At 36.2% G+C, this 14188-nt stretch overlaps 1 protein-coding gene and 1 long non-coding RNA gene across 3 annotated transcripts in view; one reads left to right on the top strand and one right to left on the bottom strand.

Moving 5' to 3' along the window:
• Positions 1 to 14188, top strand: part of LOC138762909 (xanthine dehydrogenase/oxidase-like) — a 223412-nt gene that overhangs the window by 157007 nt on the left and 52217 nt on the right. The window lies entirely within an intron of this gene.
• LOC138742970 (uncharacterized) lies at positions 1913 to 11667 on the bottom strand. The gene is made up of 3 exons (XR_011344586.1): positions 11084 to 11667; positions 3680 to 3797; positions 1913 to 2003 (listed from the first exon to the last, which is right to left on the bottom strand). It is a non-coding gene; the product is annotated as an uncharacterized lncRNA (long non-coding RNA).

The raw sequence follows: 14188 nt of genomic DNA on the forward strand, positions 1-14188 counted from the left end.
TTTTATGAGACAAAAAAGCTTTAACTTGATAATAACAACTTTAAATTTATACTTCATTCATTCAAACGTTATAAATTTCCCATTCTCAAAACAATCCTTAATCTTCTCAATACCCATCTGCATCCATGTCTTCAAAAACAGATTATCTATTGAAAATGGAATGTCTATTTTGACAAAGGGGCATTTTTTGAGATATTAAACCTTGAGGTACAAGGACTACTTAAAGAAATCTCTTGGTGCCTGCCACATTGACCACCGCCAGTGGGCTGATATCGCCTCAAACCGTGCATCTTAGCACCTCACAGTTCAGCAGGCAGCAACCTCCTTTGAAGAAGACAGCAGAGCCCACCTCACTGACAAAAGACAAAGGAGGAAAAACCCAACACCCAACCCCAACCAACCAATTTTCCCTTGCAACCACTCCAACCGTGCCTACCTGTCCCGCATCGGACTTGTCAGTCACCAACGAGCCTGCAGCAGACGTGGACATACCCTTCCATAAATTTTCGTCTGCGAAGCCAAGCCAAAGAAAACTTTCATACCTATTTCATTGTCAAATTATTCCACAATTCAATCAGTTGTTTCAAAATAGGTGTTTCTCTATTTCCTACTAACAATTTAGAATTCCATTTATACATAAAATCCTGTAAATTTATTTCTCCTATCTCATTAAATTCTATATTAACCCAAACAGGAATTTTATGTAAACTAAACAATGCATTAATAAATCTAAATTGAACAGCTTTATAATAATTCTTAAAATGGGGAAGTTGTAAGCCCCCCCAATTCAAACATCCAAGTCAGTTTTTCCAAAGAAACCTTTGCCATTTTTCCTTTCCATAAAAACTTCCTAACAGTGAAAACCTTAAAAGACATTTTGAGGAATTGGGATATGGAATTCTTGGAAAACTACTAATTTTAACACAATTTACCCTATCTACTAAAATAATAGATAGGATATTCCACCTTTTCAAATCTTCAAACAATTTTATTAAGTAAAGGCAAATAATTTATATAAATTTCTTAAATCATTATCAACCCAAATACCTAAATATTTAACACCAGCGTCTGGCAACCTAAATTTAGTAACCATTTTACAATTAGTATAATCACCCCTAACTCAAGGCATAATTTCACTTTCTCCCAATTAATTTGATACACAGAATTTTCCCCATATTCTTCCAACCTTACATATAATTGGGACAAAGAATTTATAGGATCAGTCAAATAAACTAAAACATCAACAGCAAATTAATTAATTTTATATTCCTCCTGATTAACCTTTAAAGGTTCTTGCCTAATAAGATCTGCTAAATGGTTCAATTGCTAAAGTAAACAAAGCTGGGTATAAAGGACAACCTTGGCAACTCGATCTAGTTAATGGAAAAGAAGCAGATATTTGTTCATTAGTAACAAACTTTACACAAAGATTTTTATAAAGATCTTTAACCCAATTTATAAACGTCAACCCAAAACCAAACTTCTCTAACACTTTAAACAAAAAATCACATTCGAATCTATCAGAAGGTTTTTCTGTATCCAAAGTTACTATCACACATAAGTCACCTCTTTTTTGAATTCAATGAATTAAACTAATTAGCCTTCCAGCATTGTCAGTAGATTGTGTTGCTTTTTGACAAATCCTGTTTGGTCCATATGAATTAAATTAGGTAAATGTTTAGTTAAAATTTTTGCAACAATTTTATAATCCTCATTTAATAATGATATCGGATGATGAGACGCCAGATTTAGCGGATCCTTAACCTTCTTTGGTATAACTGTAATTATCACAGAAAGGAATGAGATTCCACCACTTGCTTTATCATCTCCATAAAAGGAGGAATTAAAAGATCATTAAACTTCTTATAAAACTCAGACAGAAAATCATCCTCTCCCAGAGACTTACCATTTTGCAATGAGCTAAGTACTTCACTAACATGTCTTGCTGTAAAAGGAACATCTAAATCTCTTTGATCTTGATGTTCTGAATTAGGTAGATTTATCTGAGATTAAATAAAAATTCTTAATTTTAACTTTATCTCTAGAAAACTCAGACTTATATAAATTAGAATAAAAATCTAAATGAATCATTAATTTCTTGGGGTTTATAAGTGATCGTCTTTGAACTTTTCCTAACAGCATTAATTATTCTAGAGATTTGCCAAGCTAAATCCTTATGGGCCCTCTCTCCCAATTCATAATATCTTTGCTTAGTTCTCTCAATTAATTTTTTCTATTCGATAAATCTGAATTTTATTATAATAAAATTTTTCTTTATTAATTTCTTTTCTCATCTGATACCTTTCTTTGTAATTCCTTCTCCAAATCTTCTATTTCCATTTCTAATTGATCAACCTCTTTCATATAATCTTTTTAAATTGTTGCCATAAAACTTATTATCTCTCCTCTCAAATATGCCTTTAATGCATCACATACAATAAATTTATTAACAACTGAATTAGAATTTATTTTGGAAAATTCCTGAATTTTGTTTTTTTATATAATCACAAAATTCCCCCTTGTTAACAATGTAGAATTAGGTCTCAACTTATAAACTAATTACTCCTTTTCTGACAGCAAATATGTCATTAAAAGCAGTGAATGATCATAAAAATTCTAGCCTTATAATCCACTTTCATAACTCTTCATTGCAATTGTGCCAAAATCAAAAGTAAGTCTATCCTAGAATAAGAATCATGTCTATGTCAACAAAAAGAATAGTTTATTTCTTTAGGATTAAATCTTTGCTAAATATCTATCGTTCAACTCTTTCATTACATTCAAAGTTACCTTTGCTGATTTAGCTTTAATTACATTTTGTTGATTTGTTTGAAACTGGAGTAAGACAATTAAAATCCCTTCCTATTAATATTTTTTCATGTGTTTCAGCTAAAATCATAAAAGTATCTCCAAAAAACCCTTCATCATTTATATTTGGTGCATAAATACTCATCAATGTCCACATTTCACAATAAGTTTGACATGATCAATAATCACTTTCTGGATTTTCACAGATAACGTTTTCTTGAACAAAATTGCCACACCTCTTACTTTAGAATTAAAAGTTGAGGCTACCACTTGTCCTACCCAAATTTTCTTCTCTGTTAAATGTGTTTCCTGTAGAAAAGCAATATCAACTTTAACTTTAACCTTCTTCAAATAAGCTAGTATCCTCTTGCTTTTAATCACATTGTTAAGCTCATTTATATTAAAACTTACAAAATTTAATACCTTACTATTAGCCCTTAACATGCTTTGCAAAAATTCCAAACTCCCCTTTGCTTCTCCTCTTGGACCTCCCACACTCACATTTCCATCCAAAAAAAAGCAAAGAAACGAAAACAGAAACTACCTCCTTCTATTGTGCAGGAAATGGCTTTTGGCACATGGTGGCACATAGCTAGGGAAGAAGGAAAAAGCCCTCCACCCTTCCCCTCCTGAGAGAACAGTCTATATAAATTTCAAAAATATACAGTTCATCTTTAGGTATAGGCAGCTGCTTCAAGATCTCTATCAACTTGTTCTTCATCAGTGTCATCTATTAACTGTTTCTCTCCAGTTTGTATCCTCTCATTTTGTAGAATATCTACATTTTGCACATTGACTTGTTGAGCCTTTTTTTATTTGGAAGAAAATTGGCAAATTCCAAAGCTTCCATATCATTTACAAAAAATCTCACCTGATGATCTTCCAAAAACACTTCGGGTGACACAATGAAAACTTGTATCCTTTCTTCCACAACACTGATTTTGTTGGATTAAATTCCTTTCTTCTTTGCACAATCGCCACACTTAAATCTGCATTAAAAAAAACTTTCTTAATGACCTTGGAATTTGCAAGCCTTCTGACCAGCCGCTCTTAAAATTATCTCTTTAACCTGATAATGCAGACACCTGATCCAAACAGCATAGTGGCTGACCAGGTAATGGCTTCTTTCTGTTTGCCCTTTGTGCTCTGTCTAGTTTCATTCCATTCTGAAAATTTTCAAGTCCCAAAACCATATTTAATTTTTTTCTTAATTTACGTAAACGAGAATCTCAATCTTTCCAAGCTTGGCAGTTCAAAGATGGTAATTGAAGCTTCTGTAAGAAATCATTAATTTCTTCTTCATTATTCAATGATAGAAATGAATATAATTTGGTATAATACTCTCTAAAACAATCATTTATATCCTATAAGTAATTTTTGAATTCTTTTTAACAGCATTATATGCAGAAAACACATTTGATGGATTAGAATGGGACTCCTTGTTTCAGGACTTGGGTTGGGACAGATATTTGCAAATTGGATTAGAGCCTTGTATAATGAACCTAAAGCTAAAGTTGTAACAAATGAACAGGTTTCAGCACCATTTCAGTGAACTAGATCGAGTAGACAAGGATGTCCACTATCACCAGCTTTATTTATTCTAGTAATAGAACCACTTGAGAAGTGACTTGATCTGATCCTAATATTAAGGGATTTAAAGTTAATCAAGAAGAATATAAAATTAATTTATTTGCTGATGATGTTTTGATTTATTTGACCGAGCCAATAGGTTAGGTGTGTAAATTATATTTAAGATTGGAGGAATATTGGAAAGTATTGGGCTATAAAGTAAATTGGGATAAAAGTGCAATGATGCCCCTTACTAAGGATATATCAAATTTAAATGACAACTGAATGGATTAAAATGTTTAGGGATACAGGTAGATAATAAATTAAATAATTTATATGAATTGAATTATTTACCTTTACTTAAGAAAATTGGAGATTTGAATAAGTGGATGACATTGCCAAATAACATTATTCGGTAGAGTTAACTGTATTAAAATTAATATATTTCTTAAAATACTTACTTCAAACATTGCCAATAATGTTACCACTAAAGTTTTTTCAAGAGTTATATATTAATTTAATAAAGTTTCTTGGGAAGGGTAAGATGTTCTTTAGATAAACTGACATAGAAATGTGAGTTAGGAGGCTTCTAAATTTAAAAAAATAATTATAAGGCAGTTCAAATGAGGTTTCTTGCTTAATTTTTTTTGAAGAGGGAGAGAAGTCAGCATGGATTAAAATCAAAATCAATAAAATAGGAGATATAATATTCGAAGACCTTATATATAAATGGGAACCAAAATTAATATCTGGGTAGAGGGAAGCACCTTTGTTGAAACATTTAATTAATATCTGGAATAATATAAACAATGAAGTTGGAATGAGGGGGGTTGTGCTATCCAAAATGCCTCTGATCCAAACTTGACTTCTTCCATTTTCAATGGATAATCAATTTTTAAACATTTTGTCTCATAAAGGAATTAGATATGCAAAAGATTGCTACAAAGGAGGCAATTTAATATCATTTGAACAATTAAAAATAAGTATCATTTAAGGGTTTATTTAAGAGATAAACTAGATCCAATAATGTTATTACTGAAATGTGGCGATGTGGAAATGTTGAATCGCAATAGACATATAAAGAAATTTATTTCAGTTATGTACACTTTATGCAGAAGGGGACTCCCAAACAGGGGATACATAGGTCCAGACATCGATGGGAGATGGATTTAAATATTAATATTAACAAATAAAAATTGGTCAGAATTATGTGGAGCTAGTATGACAAACACTATAAATTTTAGACACAGATTAGTTCAATATAATGTTTTACATCAATTATATATTATGCCACAGAAGTCAAATAGATTTTAATCAGATTTATCAGATCAATTATTTAGATGTGGCCAGGAGATGGATACTTTGGTCCTGTCCTAAAGTGATACCCTTTTGGATAAATTTGGCCCCTTTTTTTTAAGAACAGTTGACAGGAATTAAATTTCAACAAAACCCAATGTAATTTTTACTAGGTAATATTGTAGGGATAAAACCAAAATTAAAATTATCTATACATCAAAAAGAATTTGTAAAGACTGCATTGCCAATAGCATGAAAACCTATAGCAGTAACATGGAAATTGGACTCTCATTTAGTTATGGAACAATGAAATCCATAGCTGCATTCCTCTCGAGATAATTACTTATAATCTGAGAAATAAATATGATGTATTTTTAAAAATTTGGTGCCCATATTTATAAGTTGTGGGAATTAATTTATTTATGCTCTCCCTAAAGTTCAAGAACCTTGTTAACCTCCTTGGATGAATTAAAAGATGTAAATGGGAAGACCCATGTGGTGAGGGATGTCAGGTTTCTTTTCTTGCTTTTCTTTCTTTTTAAAAAATTTCTTTCACGCTTTTTCTCATTTCTTTCTTTTTTTCTTGGGGATTTGTTAATGGGGAGGGGTTTTTAGATTTTATACTACCATGTATAATGGATACAATATTAATATTTGATTGTTGTATTTTATATTTGGTTTTGATTGCAAGTATAGATAAAAATTTTAAATAAAATTTTCAAAAATAAAAACAAAAAAGGAGATTCCTAACTGTGGTGGCAAACCTGAGGAAGTGGACTTATACTTGTTTCAGCAAACTGTATATAGTCAACACCATGTAAGAGTTGACCAGATATTTGGCCCAAATATCTGGTATTATCCATATATTGCATGTGAAAGTCAACCCTCCCCCCATTTTTGACTCTGGCCACCCACCAATCTGAGCTCTGAATGCCTTGACCATGGACTCTTACCTAGGCCCAGGCTGCCCAACCATCTGAGCTGCCAATGCCCTAACCACAGAGTCTCTTCTAGGCCACAGCCTCCCACCTGTCCGAGTTCCAATTTCCAGAACATGGACTTATCACCTGCTTCTGGCTGCCCATCCACCCATCTGAGCTCCCAACGCCCTGAATGCAGACTTACTACCTGCTCCTTGCTGCCCACCTGCCAATCCGTGCTCCCAATGCCTCGAACGACATAGCAGTCAAAAATAGTATACATGTAATAATCGACCCCCTAAATTTTACCCTTAAAATTGGTCCACAAAATTTGACTATCACACAGTAGTTATCCTGAGAGCGTACTTGGCTGGCATGGTTTCACCTGTGCTCTTGGAGTTTTGGGTTTCCTTCTAGTTAAGTGGGTAATAGATAGCAAATGAGCAAATTCTGTTAGCTTTTCAGTAGAAAAAAAGATCACTTTTAAATTTACTGACAATGAAAATATTAAAGATTTATGTGAAACAAGAAAGTCTACAGACACTGTAAATGTAGTAAATACACAAATGTGCTGGAAGAACGCAGCAGGCCCCATAGTATCTACAGGAGGCAAAGATATATAACCAACATTTCAGGCCTGAGCTCTTCTTTTGCTTCTTTGTACACTGCAGGACTTGTTGAGTTTCTCTAGCCCTTTTGAGTATTTATTTTAAAAAAAGATTTACCCTTTGCAATGTTCAGTCAGTCAAATTAAGCATCTTCTCAGACCAAAAGTTTGTTTTAAGGTTTATGGGTTTCAGTCATGAACATCAAATAAGTTATGGCTTTGTGGCTAAGTGTCAAACAGGACTCTGAGAAACAGAATAGTAATTCACGTTAAAATGATAGTACAGGGTATTTCATTTCGTGCACCGTGCATTCTGTTCCTGGTTTTCATCCAACTGAAGTTTGCAGCTATGTTAAATGGGGAAAGTGGTATACAGGATGTCCTGCTAATTCTGTTCAAGTTTATTGTCATCCAGAATTCAAACAACTGGCAAAAAAAAATCAGGGAAAATAAATAGATAAAAAATATGCAAATTTAAAATCTGTGCACCTTGCCGTTAGTTCGCCAATTCATGTGACATGCAATGTCAAGCAACTGGAAAATTCACTTCTTCGGCATCTACAAATCCCCATAGGTGCCAGATACCAAGGGATTTACTGTACAACCCTATGAAACAGCATTGTTTGAAGTAAATTTTTAAAAAACTAGTTTTAACAACATTTGTTTACGCAAAATAATGTAAAACTAAAACTTTTTATTGAAGCTAAAACTGAAATTTGAGACAGAATTAAAGGATATTTGAAGATTATAAATACAGGATTTTCACAATCATGAAATGAGCGAATAGGCAGGTACTCAAATCTTGCTCTTGATGTTTGAAAAGGAAATTTTGGTTAAGACACAGAAAACATCTGACTCTTTGAATAGTTGCAGAAGATCATTATGGTATCCTTGAAGCAAGCAGTTTCACCTGCAACTGTAGGGGACAAAGCAGCTCTGGAATTACTCAGTAATCTAGCAGGGACAGGTCGTAATCGTCAAGGAGTCTAGCCCTTCAGTTCAGAAGAGAAGGGGAGAGAAAAGGAGAGCTATAGTAATTAGGGATTTGATAGTGAGGGGAACAGATAAAAGATTGAGTCTCGAATAGTATGTTTCCTTGCAGGTTTCATGGTCATGAACATCTCAGATCGAGTCCACAACATTCTCAAGTGGGAGGGTGAGCAGCCAGATGTCATGGGCCACTTTGGTGCCATTGACATAGGTAGGAAAAGGGATAAGGTTCTGAAGAGAGAATATAGGGAGTTATGAAGGAAGATAAATAGCAGAACTTCAAGGATGGGAACCTGGATTGCTACCAGTGCTACACGCCATTGAGGGCAGGAATAGGAAGTTATGGCAGATGAATGCGTGGCTGAAGTGTTGGTGCAGGGGGCAGGGGTTTTGAGTCATGGATCATTGGGATCTATTCTGTGGAAAGCATGACTTGTACAAAAAGGACGGGTTACACCAGAACTGGAAAGGGGCCAATATCCTGGTGGGCAGGTTTGCCAGAGCTGTTGCGGAGGATTTAAGTTAGTTTGCAAGGGGCGGGAACCAGAATGAGAGGGCAGTGAATAGTGCAGAAGATACACATATCGATACGCTCTGTAGTGAAATTGTTAGGAAGGATAAGCAGTCAATAGGGAAAAATTGCAAGCACAAGATTAAGGATTTAACCTGGAGTACTTTGGAAACAAAATTAAAGAGGTTGAATAATACAGTCCCGAAGGTCTTGTATTTAACTGCTCACAATATAAGAAATAAGGTTGATAATCGAGTAGCGCAGCTGGACGTTGGCAAGTTTGACATTGTTGCCATCATTGAGTGTTGGGCTGAAAGAAGACCACAGCTGGAAACTAAATATCCATGGATGCACAGTGCATTGGAGGGGGTCCGATATTGAGTGAAGAAAGAGGCGAGAATAGATATGTCTGATAGAAAATGACACTGGAGAAGTTGTAAGGGAGACAGGGAGATGGCAGAGGAATTGAATAAGTATTTTGCATCAGTCTTCATCGTGGAAGACATGAGCGATGTACCGGACTTTCAAGGCTATCACAGAAGAAAGGTGAGTGCAGTCTTCATCATGAAAGAGAAGGTACTTAGGAAGCTGAAAGGTCAAAGGGGAAATAGGTCTTCTGGTCCAGATGGAGTGCATCCTCAGGTTCCAAAAGAAGTAGCTATAGAAATTAGAACCATAGAAGGCTACAGCCCAGAAAACAGGCTATTTGTCCCTTCTAGGTTGTGCTGTCCATTGTTCAGCTAGTCCCAATAACCTACTCCCATTCCATAACCTTCCAGACCTCTCCCATCATATATCTATCCAATTTATTCTTAAAACTCAAGATCGAGTCCACACCCACCACATCAGACGGCAGCTCATTCAACACTCCCACCACTCTCTGAGTGAAGAAGTTCCCCTTAACGTTCACCTCTAAACCTTTCCCCTTCCTCCCTAAAACCATGCCTTCTCATATTTATCTCTCTCTCTTAATCTCAGCTGGTTGAACTTTGAATCATTCAGGAAGCAGAGGAGTTTTAAGGAGGCAGTCACCCCTACCCCTATCCACTCTTTGTAGACCCTGGGTGACTGTCAAGGGAGGCAAGGGGAAGAGGCAGAAGGAGCAGAGTCCCCTGTGGCCATTCCCATCAATAATAGGCGTACTGTTTTCGATATTGTTGGTGGGGATGACCTACAAGTTGTAGTGGTCACGTCTCTGCCACTGAACCTCAGCTCAGAAGGGAGGAGAGGAGAGCAGTAGTGATGGAGGATTCGATATTTAGGGGACCAGATGGGAGGTTCTGTGGCAGAGATCGAGCATCTTTGATGGTTTGTTGCCTCCCTGGTGCCAGGGTCTGAGATATCTCTGATCGAGTTCTCACAATTCTAAGGAGGGAGAGTGAGCAGTCAGATGTCATGGTCCATGTAGGGAATCATGATGTAGGTAGGAAGGATGGAGGCATTGGTTAAGATCTTCCAAGAATCAATGGTTCCAGAAGACTGGAAAATTGTAAAGGTCATTCCACCATTGAAAAAGGGAGAGAGGCAGCAGAAATGAAATTGTAGACCTGTTAGCCTCACATTGGTGGTTGGGAAGTTGTTAGAGTCGATTGTCAAGGATCAGGTTACAGAATACCTGGAGGTTGATGACAAGATAAGCCGAAGCCAACTTGGTTCCCAAAAGGAAAAATCTTGCTTAACAAAGATACTGCAGTTTTCTGAGGAAACCCCAAGCAGGTTAGGCAAAGGAGATGCAGTGGATGTTGTATATTTGGATTGACAAGGTGCTGCACATGAGGATGCTCAACAAGATGAGAGCCCATCAAATTACAGGAAAGTCACAAGCATGGGCTGATCGGCAGGAAATAAAGAATGGAAATAAAGGGATCCTACTCTGGTTGGCTATTGGTTACCAGTGGTGTTCTGCATGGGTTGGTTTTGGGGCCACTTCTTTGAATTGCAGAATAAATGACTTTGAGGCGATAGATTAGGAGAATGGGAAAAGAAGTGGCAAATGAAGTACCATTCAGAAAATGTACAGTCATCCACTTTGATAGAAGGAATAAAAGGGTGGACTATTATTTGGAGGGGGAAAAAATGCAAAATTCGGAGTTGCAAAAGGACTTGTGCAGAGTACCCTAAAGTTTAACCTCCAGATTGAGTTGGTGGTCAAGAAAGTGAATGCTGGGGGCGTGGCAAGATGGCGTAGAAGAAAGATGTATGTTCCACCTTTCCCCAGTTGGATTGTAAAATACCCAATTTTAAAAAGTATAAAAGTGGTTAAAAATAATATTTACAGTTTTTTGAATAACAGTGATTCACCATGGCGACCAATGTGAAGAAATCTAAAACTCAACTTCAGAAGAAATTACCATATAAAAGTGTAGATGAACTAAGGCCTACCTGTACAGCTGAATCCACGGAGTCGTTGTTGGGAGCCTCCAAGCCTCAGAGGACTCCTGCCCGTTCAAGCTTGACCTCAGTGCCGATCCTGCAGTCGCAAGATGGCGCCGGGATTCTGGTGAATTTGGTCGTAGCCGACCCGCATGCATGTGAAGCCGTGCGCGCGGGCAGCCCAACCGACAAAGGGGCCCATGAGCCTGCAACATTGCTGGGTGGCCCGGAGACATGCAGTGTAGCTTTGGAGGATTTCCCTGCATGTCTAGCGGTTTTCTGCCGGGCATGCGCAGAGCATCCCGGGTCCGGAACCTTTTGGAAAAAGTGTGGGCTGTGGGGGAACCTGAGCGCCAGCGCCCCGACGAGGCCGGGGTGCCGGCATTGGGTGTCCAAACCTGCAGCCACACAGTTAAAGGACCTATGATGATTGAAGGAGAAGAGGAACTTATCTTATTGGAATTTGTCCAGGAGGAGGAGTCTGTAGTTAAAGAAGGTAGACCTGAAAAAGTAGCTATGGAATCTGGATTGGACTCGGTGTTCACTGTTTTGCAAGGGATTGCTTCCCAAATGGATAATATGTCAAAACAAATGTCAACTCAAATGACCCAAGGATTTATATAGATGAAAACAAAAATGAATATTTTGTGTGATGAAATGTCCACTATGAAACAAGAAATGACTGTAGTTAAGAGTGATATTAACAGATGTATAAAATCTGTTGATATTGTACAAGATAATTTTTTTAAAATTGAAACAGCCTTTTCTGAATGTCAAAATCAGGTGGAACGCAATAGAGAAAAAATGGAAAAAGTGGAAGGTTCTTTTGTAGATTGATAGATTCAAAAAAGGGATTTATTGAAGAAGATTGATTCATTGGAAAATCAAAGTTGGAGAAATAATGTGAAAATAGTTGGTCTTCCAGAGGACATTGAAGGTTCTGATCCAATAAAAAATTTTAAGCATTGGATCCCAGAGGTACTGGGTAAAGAGCTTTTTCCTGAAGATTTGAAACTGGATCGGTCCCATAGAGCATTGAGGAAAAAACCACTTCCAGGACAAACACCGAGGGCGGTCTTGATTCATTATCTGAAATATCAAGATAGAGAAATGATTTTAAGAATGGTGGTACAGAAAGCACAGCAGAGTCAATCCCCGTTGATGGTTCAAAATAATAGTATTTTTTAAAGCTTATTTGAGTCAAGAGGTTATTAGAAGACGAAGGGAATTTAATTCGGCTAAAGATGTCTTATAGCGAAAGGGCTACAAGTTTGCTTTTCATTATCCTGCAACTTTGAAGGTTTTTTACAGAAACTTTCAATCTCAATTTTTGGAGAACGATCACGATGCCTTGGTTCTTGCTAATTCATTGCCAGAATTGCGAAGAAATGGGTGGTCTTCTCCATCATCTCCAAAGAGGAGGGTAAACGGAACTGGAAATGGGAATGGATATGGAAAGAATGGTAAGAATGGAAAGAAAGAAGACCTGACACAAAGTCTTCTTGACATTGAAGATCCGGAACAATCATTGGGCTTGGAATCATTGGGTTGAATATATTTACTATATTTGATTGTTCTTAATTACATAATGAATATGTATCTGGCTGGGGGTGGTGGGGTGGATGACACTGAAAGCTTTGACTGTCATCTACCACTAGTGGGCTTACCACACCCAGATTTTTAGGGTGTTACCACCTTTGGGTGGTTTTTTAAAATTTTTTGGGTTATTTTTTAAATTTTTTTTGCTTTTGAAGAATAATAAAGGGAAGCATTATTTTATAGAGTGTAAATATATTAGTAGTTAGTAAAATTGTCTACTTTGAATTTTGCAACTTTAAATGTTCAGGGATTAAATAATCCAATTAAATGAAAGAGGGTATTGGCTTATATTAAAAAAATGAAAATTGATATTGCCTTTTTACAAGAAACACATTTGACTGAAAAGGAACATTTGAAATTGAAAAGAGATTGGGTTGGGCATGTGTTTTTTTTTCTTCTTTTAATTCTAAGGCAAGAGGGGTGGCGATTTTGATTCATAAAAATTTACCATTTGAATTGGAATCTTCAGAGGGAAATGTAGGTAGAGTTTTACGGGTGCATTGTAAAATTTTTGCTGAATCTTGGACTTTGCTTAATCTTTATGTGCCTAATATAAATGATGAGTGGTTTATTTCAGAAGCTTTTTTATTGTTAACTCAAGCTAATAAAAATATTTTAGTTGGGGGAGATTTTAATTGTGTTTTGGAACCGTTATTGGACAAAACCCGAAGAGTATAAGGAAATCAAAGATGGCAATACTAATCAATGCTTTGATGAAAGATTTAAATCTGGTAGATATTTGGAGAAAGGTTAATCCTACAGAGACCGCAGAGCCCACCTCACTGACAAAAGGCAAAGGAGGAAAAACCCAACACCCAACCCCAACCAACCAATTTTCCCTTGCAACCGCTGCAATCGTGTCTGCCTGTCCCGCATCGGACTGGTCAGCCACAAACGAGCCTGCAGCTGACGTGGACTTTTTACCCCCTCCATAAATCTTCGTCCGCGAAGCCAAGCCAAAGAAGAAAGAAGAAAGAAAGAATCCTACAGAGAAAGAATTTTCTTTATATTCATCATGACATGATTCATTTTCTAGGATTGATTTTTTTTTTGTATCAGCATACCTACAGGGTAGAGTATTGCAAACTGAATATAAAAGTAGAGTTCTATCAGACCATTCTTTATTACTTTTTTCCTGTGAAATTTCAGAAGTGGTACATTCGTTGTATAGGTGGAGGTTTAATGCAATGTTACTGAAAAAAACAGAGTTTGTTACTTTTGTTAAAGAGCATATCTCTTTATTTTTGACTGAGAATATTAATTCTGTGGATAGTCATTTTGTAGTATGGGACGCATTAAAAACTTATTTGAGGGGACAGGTTATTAGTTATTCTACGAAAGTTAAGAAACAATATATGGCAGAAAATTTAATGTTGTAAAATCAGATTGCTGAGTTAGAGAAAGATTTTCAGAAGGATGTGACCAAAAACAAAAAAGCTGAATTAGTGAAATTGAAATTATGCTATAATACTTTACAAACTTATCAGTTTGTGTATTTAATTAATCAATCTAAAC

This window comes from Narcine bancroftii, chromosome 1, assembly GCF_036971445.1.
Source record: "Narcine bancroftii isolate sNarBan1 chromosome 1, sNarBan1.hap1, whole genome shotgun sequence".
NCBI lineage: Eukaryota > Metazoa > Chordata > Chondrichthyes > Torpediniformes > Narcinidae > Narcine > Narcine bancroftii.